Source organism: Melospiza melodia, chromosome Z (assembly GCF_035770615.1).
Source record: "Melospiza melodia melodia isolate bMelMel2 chromosome Z, bMelMel2.pri, whole genome shotgun sequence".
In the NCBI taxonomy this organism is placed as follows: Eukaryota; Metazoa; Chordata; class Aves; order Passeriformes; family Passerellidae; genus Melospiza; species Melospiza melodia.
Genome location: NC_086226.1, coordinates 32,140,578 through 32,152,328, shown reverse-complemented (window position 1 = coordinate 32,152,328; position 11,751 = coordinate 32,140,578). Strand labels below are relative to the sequence as shown.

Genomic DNA, 11,751 nt, shown 5'->3' with positions numbered 1-11,751 from the left:
TCTCTGCACTCCTCCTGCTGTCAGAGACATGCCCTCTCCTGCATCTTCAGAATTTGCTCTCAGGGGCTGTCAGGCAGTGGAACCCTGACCTAGTTTCACAGATGTCCTACTGCCACCCTGCTGGGGAGTTCTCAGGCTGGCAGCTGTAATCAGAGGGCAGTGCTTTGCTAAGAAACACCTCAGTAGTGTTCTGCTTTAGAGTTTTATCTTCCTTAAAAAAACCCCAACAAACCAACCTCTTTTGAGAAACACAAACACAGAAGAAGAATATGTAAACACACACACACACACACACACACACACACACATATACATATATATACATATGAATTTAAAGAAATATATATTATAAATCAGACTCTCTGTCAGATATTAGAATAGTTGTAAACAGTGCATCTCCTTCCAGGTACTTGTGCTACAAGCTGTACAGGATGGATGTACATACTAAATGTTTTGCCCATTACCTCAGTGATAGTTTAAGTCATTCTTCATTTCTTTAACAAGTCTGACTGCCTAGGAATTTACATGTCTCTCTTAGATAACTGTTATGTGGTTTAATTGCTCATTGGCTGCAAGTCATCAATACATGTTTATTTTATGGGAAAGTTAAATGAGAAGATGTTCCTGTGCATAGATTTTGGAACAGAAGGTTTCTTGTTCTTCAAATATTTGAAAATCTTTGTAACTCCAGACATCTTGGATCTGATATATGCATTTCAAAGAATAGCTTGGCTGCTGCTGACAACTTGTCCAACTTTTACTACTTTGGGAAAAAATACACCAACCCTGTTACATGTGGGTAGCTGTCGAATAATTTGGAATAAATAGGAAAATTTATTTTGTCTAAACACTCTTTTCTGGTATGCAAGACATGGATCTGTTTATTTCTTAGCTGTTGATAAAATAAAATAAAGCAAAAATGATGATGCCATTTGTTTGTACAGCCAATGCAGAGTCCACTGAGACTGACTGCTTTTCTTTAGCAAGTGCAGAGCAGCTGTAACTGGAAATGTGTTTGGATGCTGTGTGGGTAAATCATCCAGCTGGTTATACTGACAGCATATGCTTAAGAAATACAAAAGCAAGTATCCAGCAAGTATCTCAAAAAGGTGTTTTATTTTCTTGTTTACAGTTTCCATAGAGGAATGGACATTGCTGTTTTCCTGTTAGGAGATACTTATATTTACAAAGCATTTGACTGAGCTCAGCTTTTTGTCCCATGCTAGAATAGATGACACAAGTGACTAATGGCTTCTACACAAGCATGTGATATGGAAAGGGGGAGATGACTGACTCAAAGTCTCTGCAAAGTGCCTTTGAAGATTCCACAGACACAGGAAATGGCATGGCCTTTCTTGCTTTTAGGGCAGGCAAACAGGACGCCTACGTTCTTTGAAAATAAAATGGATGCTGGAAATTTGGATAGTTACACAGCAAATCTACTAGTAGGCTGTCTGATTGGAAGTGACTCCTCTGTGTCAATTTTCTCCTTCAAACCTGGCTCGGGGATTTCACACAGAGGTTTAATGGGAGCAAGCACTGTTAGCACCAGGGTGTTGCTCAGCCTGTGAAATCTCCTGGGTTGGCCATAGCCACTGATAAAAAGGAAGAATATCAAGTGAGCTCTTTCACTCTGAGGATAAAGAGCAACAAGGACCTGGAATCACCGTACCTGCATATTGATGACATACACCAGCATTCACTAAACTTTCAACATCCCAGCTGGAGCCTGACAGTGCCTGGTTTCACTGGAAGTTGCTGAAATCAGAATGGCTTTTCTTTGGGCTTGCCTGGGATTTACACTCTGCTGACTGATGGAGGAGAGAGCCTGGCAGTTCAGGGTCTGAAGTGATCCAGCTCTAGCCTACATCTTGCCACTATGTTTGCAAATCCCATATACTCTGGGAAAGTCTTGGTGAGGTTAGATAAGGATCATGATTGGGGCATTCATGTGATAATGGGGAAATCCAGATTTAAACCTTCTGTCTCTGACTGAGAAAATGTCCCCTTCACTCCCAGAAGAGAGTCCAAACCTGGGAGCCATACAGACTCTTTGCAAAAATACTGAAGGAGCAAGAGGACACTGAATCATGTAGGTGCTCTCCAGACAACCAAGATTTCTCTAAGCCAGGTGAGTGTTCTGTTTCCATTACTATGTGCAAAAAGCAAGGGAAAACATGTTTTCTTGCAGATGATTCTCCAGGGCCTTCTGGGGAGGACGGCTGAGCTGGTTTAGTTGTTACCTGAGTCCCTGACTCGTGAGTGCTGGAGTCCATGGTGAATGGAGACTGGCCCTGTCCTGCAGCCCACAGCTGGAAACCAACTCCTCTTTCATGACACAGACTTGTTCCTTTGGTTTGACACAGGGAGCTCCAGATCTGTATCAGTAGCTACTATGAAAAGTTTTTTCCGATATCTAATGCTCCATGTCTAACATTACCTTGATGGTTTTATTCGTAATTTTTTTTTTTTTTGATGTAAAGCCACTCACTCCCAGCATGTTTTTGTCCAAGTATTCAGGTATTCTGCAAAAACATCATTGCATACATTTTCTTCTCCAGACAACCACCTGTAATGATGTTAATACCAAGGATTTTTCTTTTCCAATTGTTTTATGACTTTTTTTGTTATTTTCAGTTCTCACATAAATGGTCCCACAGAAATCATGTCATCGCACTTTCCTGCAGCCCCAGGCAAAACAAATTTTCAGACATTTTACTGCCACACAGCAGTTACCCAACAGACACATTTTCCCATTGCTTTTGCAACAATGCTTACTTGGTTTTCAAGTTTTGATGGGTTATATTCAATGATGTCTTCTTTGTCTTGACAGATTGTTTTCCAATTGCTGCTCTATCTTCTTCTGTTTTCTCTAACATCCAATAAATGGGCCCAGCTGACAGCAGATGTGATTTCACCATGGTAGAGTCTCTTTCACAGATGAGTACAACACAAAATCACGCTCATGAGTACAACTCAAATCAACTCATGCTGTTTTGGAACCACTTTGCAAGAGGTTATTTTGACTTGCTTTTAAAAATGCAGGAGTCTTCACAGAACACTGCCCAAACTTGCTGCTGAATGAACTTCTATTAAATGCTACTTTTTGAGAGTGGGAATAATATCATAAGGGTGCAGAATCCCTTGTGACATCTTGCCAGGTTTCTCAGGTTTCAAAACCTGGTTCTGTACTTATCTGAAAGCAATACAAAGAGCTACACGTGTCTAAGCTACAAATAGGGTAGGGGCAATATTAGCACAAATTAAGGGCCCAATCAAGTGTAAACAAAAATGATTTTTATTGGAAGCTGATATAAAATTTAATCAGCTCAAATATTTCATTTGGCACAGAGATCTTTTGCATATAGTAAGGATGGTGTGAGGTGATGACTACACATTAGGAAAAGCTGGCATAACAGGTGTGTTTGTATAATGCTGTCATCTCTTCATTGAGTTTTCTGGATTTAATGGAATTTTCCAGTATCTTGTCTGTGCTTTCCTTATTATAGTGAAATGGCTAACTAAAGCCAGTGATCATCTGGTACTGAGTCCAGAATTTATCAATGCTTCTCCTTTCCTTGTTCTCATTAACAAGGTGGTAATTTCTTGAATATTAAATGGTGGGAGATGAGGAGCAGCAACAAGAATACCTTCCTGTGGTTGTGTGTTTTATAGGCCCTGGTTCTGCCCTTGCTCAGCTTCACCTTCAGCTCCTTCCCTCCGGTCTTACACAAAAATTCAGTGTTTCCTGTTGCTGATCCAGAGCTACATGTGTAGGCTCTGCAGGGGAATCTGGGCAGGCTGGATCTGGGCTGAGGACAGTGGAGTGAGGTTCAACAAGGCCAAGTACCAGGGATTGTCCCCCTGTGCTGGGCCCTGCTGAGGCCACACCTCCAGGGCTGTGTCCAGGGCTGGGCCCTCACTGCAGGAAAGGCCCTGAGGGGCTGGAGAGAGCCCAGAGAAGGGCAATGGAGCTGGGGCAGGCTCTGGGGCACAAGTGCTGTGAGGAGCAGCTGAGGGAGCTGGGGGTGTTTGTCCTGGAGAAAAGGAGGCTCAGGGGGGACCTCATCACTCTCTACAGCTGCCTGAAAGGAGGCTGTGGCCAGGTGGGAATTGGCCTCAATCTGCCCAAGTAACAAGTATTAGGATGAGAGGACATGGCCACAGTCTGTGCCAGGGGAGTTTCAGGTTGAACTTCAGGAAAAATTTCATCATGGAAATGTTTGTTAAATGTTGGATTGGGCTGTCCAGGAACATGGTGGAATCACTGTCCTTGGATGTCTTCAACAAATGACTGGATGTGGCACTTAGTACCACTGTCTAGTTGCCAAGGTGTGATCAGTCAAAGGTGTGCTTGGAGATTTTTCCAGAATAAATAATTCTGTTATTTTGTGATGCTGTGATTCTGTGTCTTGACAAGCCAGCCAAAATGTGCCTACATGCTGGCCAGATGGCTGCTGCCACTTCAAATAGACATTGAGCTGGATCTGACTTTGACTCACCATGAGATACTAAATTTGGCTTCTTTGCGCTTTTACGCTGCTAATTTTCCAATGAATTTGTAATAACTTGTCATCTTTGAGAATGCTGCACCTCTCTCAAACTTGGCTCAAGGTTGATGTTACACTGAATTTGGAGATGGGAGGCAGACAGGCAGATGGCATGGTTGTACAGGGGTGGTTCCTGTGGAAAAACAAACTAGAAAGGAAGAAATACAATTCAGATTTCAGTAATTTTACGATGTTTCTTATATTGAAAGACTGAAATGTAAAACAGCTACACTGACAGTACCTAGTAACATGGGTATTTGTAGATAATTGAAGAGCGAGGAATTGTGTTTTAAGACATGTTCTGTGACTGTCAAAGATAGATGTTATTAACACACTGCTAAAATTTTCCCTCCCCTTCTTCTTCCTGTGGAACTCTTAGTTATTGGGTTATTTTTTTACTCCACTTCTGACTCCGTTGTTTCTTTTCTGTCCTTCATTTGCAAAAGGAGAGCGGGCTTTGGAAAAACCTCCAACTGCATTCACACATAACCATATCTGAGGGAAAAAAAAGGCCAAAATGAAGTTTTTTCCTCTTCCTGGAAATCAGTGACACTGAACAGGACCTCCACAAAAATGCAGATGACAGTAGAAAACCTGATCAGTGTAACCTGGTCTGCAGCCCAGTTTTATGTCAAAGAGGATAATCTTAGGCTCTAGTAGCTTAAGGAAGAAGTATTATATCCATGCAGCACTGATAGGAACAAAATGAAATAGATTTTTTGATGCTGATCTCCATGTTTGTAAAGGTAGGAACCTAGACCAGTGTTATAGTGAGGAGAGATATTTGAGGAAATCAAATTTCTCCCTCTTGTGAGAATATTAATAAGTCACAAATATTTTGCTTTATGAGAAAATGAACAAGATCTGTCTTGATGATGGCCTGTAGTAGGTTAACAAGTAACCAAAGTAACAAAAAAAGGCAGAGTGAATAGAAAACATTTCTGGTGCACAGCTTAAGCATTGTAAAAACATACATGGGAACATAATTTTACTGTTTATTTGGAAGTCTTCAAATTGAGCCTTCAAATTAAGCCTTTCTTAAATATGAAGACCTGAAGACATTCACAGGCTTGACCAGACTTAAAGTTTGAGAAATTATGAACTCAAGGACAGAGTAAAGTGTTGTCAAGATGAAGTGCTGTGCTGAAAGAATGAAGTAAAAATGAATGCCAGCAGCCAAGCAGAGATCTACTCACCTCATCTCCTTGAAGAAGGGGGAGATGAATGCCTGGCCTATCCTGATTCCTGAGTACACCCTCATGGGCACAGCACATGAATTCTCCCTTTCCTTGTCTCTACTTTCTCCCATTCCAACAGTCTCCAGTTTGTGGGTCCAGTGAGGGTAGGTACTGACTGCCTGAACACATGGACTTCTGCAATTGTGGGATGATCATTCGAGTCTTTACTATTACACACTTTGCTCTCACAAACAGGCTGGTGGCAAATGTTCTCCTAAAATAACAGTTCTTTACCTCTTGGTAATGCTCTTTACCTTTTGTAATCAATCTATGGTGTAAGTATTCTGCCAGGCATTTTGGAGTCTAATCAAAGCCACCTTAAATTTTAATGTTGGCCCCAGTGCATTCAGTCTCTGTCCTAGCAGATGTTTTTCTCAAAGACTAGTCAAGTTTTGGTTTGGGAGGGAAGTTCAAGGCTTGGAAGGAAAGAGCAAATCTGGAAGGGTTGCCCTGTACTTCCTTAGGCTTTTGTTAACTGATACTCTTTTTTGGAAGAGTCAAGGAACCATCTGGCTGCAGCTGGGTGCCTGTGCAAAGCCCAGCAAAGACAGTATTCACCGTCCTGTGCTCCCTGAGCACAGCAGCTCTCCTACTGACCAATGCAGAGATGACCTTTGGGTCATTCCCCATGTTTAAACAGAAAAGTCACTATTCCTTCCTTTTCAAAAGGAAATGACATTAGCATGAAAATGAACCTATCTACCTCGATGAGCAAGGCAGGAAGTGTCTCTGGTACTGAAGAAAAATATTCTACATGTTTTGTCCTGCATTTTGCCACTATGTATACTGCTCATATTGGAAAAATGAAGAAAATGTGGTTTTCACTCTGTTTTTAAATTCCTAAAAGGTATTTTTATTGTATAACACCTAGCTATTGTTTAATGTCCTCAATCAAGTAAGGAAAGTAGTCAGAACACGTATTTTTATCAGTGGAAATTACCAAAGTAATTGATAAAGAGGCCAGAATCTCTGGGGATATAGGAAAGTAACCTTTCCATAATGAACTTTTTTAGACTGTTAAACTGTGTAAGGTTTTTGGTTGAGCTTGTGGATTTTTGGCTTTGTTTTTTCTTGGACAAAAATGTTGTGAAACACCCTGATGCCAAGTTTTTGTATTGCTGTATTTCTAATCATAGAATGGCTTAGGCTGGAAGGGGCCTTAAAGTTTCCTAATTCCACTGCCTCTGCCATGGACTGGGACACCTTTCACTGGACCCAGTTGCTCAGAGCCCCACATGGTGGGTGCTGTATGCCTGTCCTGATCTTAATCAGGAAATAAATGTTTGTGTTAAATTAAAGGATGGAAAATACAAATAAAACCAAGATGATTTATTTTTAGAAAGCTCATTTTCTTGTCTTTTGACACTATTGTTTTGAATTATAATAGTTAAATTGCTAGGATGAAAACAATGAAAGTTATTACAATACAAAAAAATAACAGGTTTAATACCATTAATTGCAACTCAAGAAGTAAATGACTGTTGGTTTCTCGGCTGTTTAGGTGGCCTGGAAGGGCCCAGGGTGGCCTTGGACAGTCCGGCGCTTCAAAGGACGAGAAGAGACTTCAGATCTTTTCTCGGTCTCGGTGTTTATTAATTGTTTATCTAAAAGATTTTCTTTCAGCCCAACAGAGGTCTGCACAGCAAGCCAGCCATGAGCACACTGAGAGCCCCCGGGGCGGTCACTTATCTTTATACCCGAAGTTACGTGTACAATATTTATAATTTTTCCCCAATACCTTCTACCCTTATTAACCGGCGCACTTCTAGTAATAACCAATCCCAAAGTGCCACCATCACCACAGAAGATGGAGGCCAAGAAGAAGAAGAAGAAGGACAGGACACGCCCCAATTCCTCCATCTTACTTCTTTAGACCCCCCTGTACAGAAATCCTAAACCCTGTGTTCTACACCTTAATTAACTTATCCCTTCATCATTCACCCCAGTGAAATCCTCCCATCCTCATACAGGTGTCATCTCCTGTGTAGGGTCAAAGTCCAGCCACCAGACACTTCTGGCAACATTCCAGGACTCCCGAGCTCCCCAAGGGTGTTCTCGGCCACTCTGCACCTCCATCCTGAGGTGCTGAGATCCCACAAATGACATGAGCCTTTCCCATTATAAAAATATGCAGTACCTTATAAGCATGGTATATCAGCAAAATAAATAAAATCAGGTTTCAGAAAATTCATTAAACATTTAAATCTCAACAACAAAAGATTATTTTGAGCAAGAACAGATTTGTTGTGGGCTTTCTGCCTCAGAGCGGAGTTTAAATTAGATTCAATTATTCAGTAGTTTTATGCTTTTTAAATCCATTAGATGGTAATACCATCCCAAAAGAAACTTTGCCAATCCATTAGAAAGACTCCTAATGGGTTGTTTGGGTTACATTAGTAATGGCAAGAACTATATATTTGAGGTACATATTCAAAACAGGGTATGTATTTAGGGAATTATAGTAGGTGTAAGGACCTTAATTTTACTAATAACTTGAATATATTTTGAGTGTGACTTTTAGCTTTCAAATGTTAAAGGCAGACTAGTGTTCCCCTCTTAACTTCACAATAAATAGAGAATGACACATACTTGTGGTTGGTTTTGCCTGAGATCTCTCTATCATGAAACAAAACCCTTTTATTGCCCAGAATTTACCACTGGTAAATTTTGCTCAATTTTACAGGAAAATATAAACTTTTCTTTCATTTCTGCTTACTTCAGTTGAAGTTGATATACTCATGATTTCCTAAACAAAAGGCATATTTGTATTCCTGTATTGATTAGAAGAGCATTCAAAGATTGAAGAGAATTCAAGATTTCAAGCTTAGCAGCAGGCAGGAACATTAAGACAAGCAATTAAAATTTTATCTATGTGCTCCTCATATTTCAGTTCAATTATTTCCACAATTTTTATGCCATGTACAAAATGTGCAGATCTGTGGTTTATCTGTGATCACTTGCTCTGAATAGGAGGAAGTAGATAATAAGAGGTAGCTAAATATGCCTGTCAAGATTTTAGAAATCTGGCTTTGCATTGTAATTCACACTGATTTAGTCAGTGTTTTTAGCTGAAGTTCATTCATATGGAGACTATTTGCATACATCTTCAGTGCCTAAATATTAAGAGCATCAGAAAACAATGGCTAAATAAACACCTTTGTTTGTTCCCAAAAAATTTTATTGACTTTGAATGATGATCAAGTCATGATCATCATGACTTGACACAAATGTTTACATATTAATGTTTTTAAAACAATTTTTTGATGCTTATTATGACTAAATATATGCAATTCAGTCATATTACAGTCTCAGAAAAGGAGGAGAGCATGGAAAGTGAATTGCTGCTAATAGGAGAACATAGGAGTGGGAGATCTGAAAGTGGCGTGAAAGGAAAGGTCCCTGCAAGGACTTAGCAGCAGTCTGGGGTGCCAAGGCAGAGGCACAGGCTCTAGTAATGTTTTGCAACTCGTGTTCTCACTTCCCCTCATGCCAATCACCCCAGTGGGCAGCAGGCAGACAGCCAGTGCCTGCTGTGGCATCCACCCCCTCCTTTCCCACTGCAGTGGGAATAACCCACCTGTAACAAGGGCATGAGGTCCCACACCTGCTCATGGCGGTCGATCCCTCTCTGTGCCTTGCTCATCCTGCTCAGATCACACAGCTAACTCTGCCTTTCTCCTGCTTGCTCTATGCCACAGAGCCCTTGCCTACAATTGTTGAATTGGTCCCTTTAGCTGAATTTAACTGTCTTGATCTTCTGTAAATCCAGCTAAGGCTAATTCCACACACATCAATGTGTGATGGGGTAATGCTGTAGTCTGATAGGCTGCTCATTGTCCAGAATTTTCAAGACTGAGAGAATTCCTGAATACATGATTAATGTCTCCTCGAGGGCATTAAAAGTGCAATAATTGTAGCAACTGGAGGCAGATACCCACACATGTCTGAATCTGTCCTAGTGGCAGTTCTTGGCAGTTCCCCTTCCTTGCAATGAATCTATTCACAGGATACAACCATGCTACAGGCTCAACATTTTTTTTTCATGTGTTTGTAGAAAGCACTATTTTATTTTGTGTACTGACAACAAAACCATTTTGTTTGACTATCATAAGGCCTTTCAAGGCAAAACAAAACAAAAAAAAAAAGTGGTGGTACTAATGGGCATAAAACTTGTGTGACCTTGCTTGCAATGTGTCTAAGATGGAGAATTGCTAAGATTCAGGTTTTCTTAGTAACTCCATTATGTCAAAATTTCCTGGTTGCAATAGTCATGGGTTTCTCTTTCACTGAAACATGACGAGTTGAGCAATTGGCCTCTTGCTGGGCTGTCTGGAAAGATGACACTACAAACTACACTAAATCCACTATTGCAGATCCCTTCTGTCCTCCACTCCTGCAGTGCTTGGTTTTCCCTTTGTTCCATGGGCACCTATGCTTTCCAATTTTATTTTTCACTGGTCTGATGAAGAAACAAAAAATGAAAGGGAAATACAGGGGTAAAATATAGTGGGAAAAGTAATTGTCCCAGTGCTTAAATAACAAGGCAGCTTCAAACTGCACAAAGAATAATGTAGTTCTTATCTATTATTATTTTGAAGTTATTTATTTCTATAGGAGTCTTGCTGACTTAGAGGGATGATACACTGATTAAATATAACCATCTGCATGATATTCACTTTTTCTGAAACTTGTGCTCTTTTGCTTTATTCTGACATTACAAGTTGATAACACGACAGTTTGCAGAACTGTAGCTGCAACTGTATCTGAAGACCAAAACTAAGAAAAAAAGCAGCCAATTTTTATGAGTGGTAATTTCATATGTGGTTTGTTCATAAAAATGCCAACAATAAAACTTCTATTGGCTTCTTTGGACTGAGCTCCTATTGCTGGTATTTGTTCTCTTTTCTCATCCAGAAAAAATTACTTTTAAATTTCATTCCAAAAGCACAAGTACTTGTCAGTGCTTTTTTTTTTCCAAAGACAAGTTCCATTTTCCTGTGTTAGCTGTCCAGAAGGATGTGTACTGGGGCTACCCAGTCCTGCTGGTGCAGTTATCACTTCCACTGAAAGGTACTCATGGAACAAGGTCTCACATCATCTGTGTCAGCCTCAGAAAGAAGATGGAAAAGTTTGATTTAACCCAAGGTCAAGTCAAGAGTCTTGCAGACAGCGAGGCACTGCTACTATGGGTTTTACCCTACTGTGCTATGCATGCTCTGGGGCAGATTTAGGGGCCATACCTAAAATCTTGTAGATACCAGCTACTGTAATAATAAAATCCAAAGATCTCAATTAGTGAATCATTGAAATAAGAGTTCCCTTTGTTGATTACATTTATGCTTGTATATCAATGAAAACAGATTTTAAATGGCACAGAGGCCAGTCCTCTTAGAATTTTGAGCTCACGGCTTGTTAACCCCACTTACATTTCTAAACATGATGGCCGCAACTGGAAGTTGCCATATCTAGGAGGTTTTGGGAGGCTGCTTGTTTTGTGAGACCTAAACCACGCCGAGGGTGATCCTAGTGATCTAACACCATTGAGTGTCACTGCTTAGGCAAATCCCACAGTACTGTTCAATTCCTTAGCACTGAGCTACTTAACATAACTGTATTCCTGAGCTTCAGTGCAGTGCTAACCCCCCGTACACAGTAGTGCAGCTTGTGGCAGCACCATGTTACATCACTTTTTTGGGCAATGTTTCAGTTCCTGGACCTTATGTTGAAAGAAGTGCATAGTCCCCAAAATATTAAGCCTCTTTCAAAGAGAGAGTCTTCCCCTGAGCACTAGAAGGCTCCACTGGAGGAGATGAGAGCACAGGTACAGCAGCCCCCTGTGCCTCGCAGCTGTATATTCCACTGCTCTGGCACTGTCGTGTGGAAAAATAGCCCCACCTTCTGTGGGACTGCAAAGTCCCCAGAAAGATTTCCACATATAAAATCAATCTGGGGCACAATTCATC

The 11,751-nt window shown here is 40.7% G+C and overlaps 1 protein-coding gene across 1 annotated transcript in view; it reads right to left on the bottom strand.

The window, feature by feature from the left end:
* Positions 1-1,097: 1,097 nt before the first annotated feature.
* SNX18 (sorting nexin 18) overlaps positions 1,098-11,751 on the bottom strand; it is a 98,494-nt gene continuing 87,840 nt past the window's right edge. The window contains exon 3 of the mRNA XM_063180045.1: positions 1,098-4,698. The gene's annotated coding sequence lies outside the window, so the exon portion shown is untranslated. The remainder of the gene's footprint in view (positions 4,699-11,751) is intronic.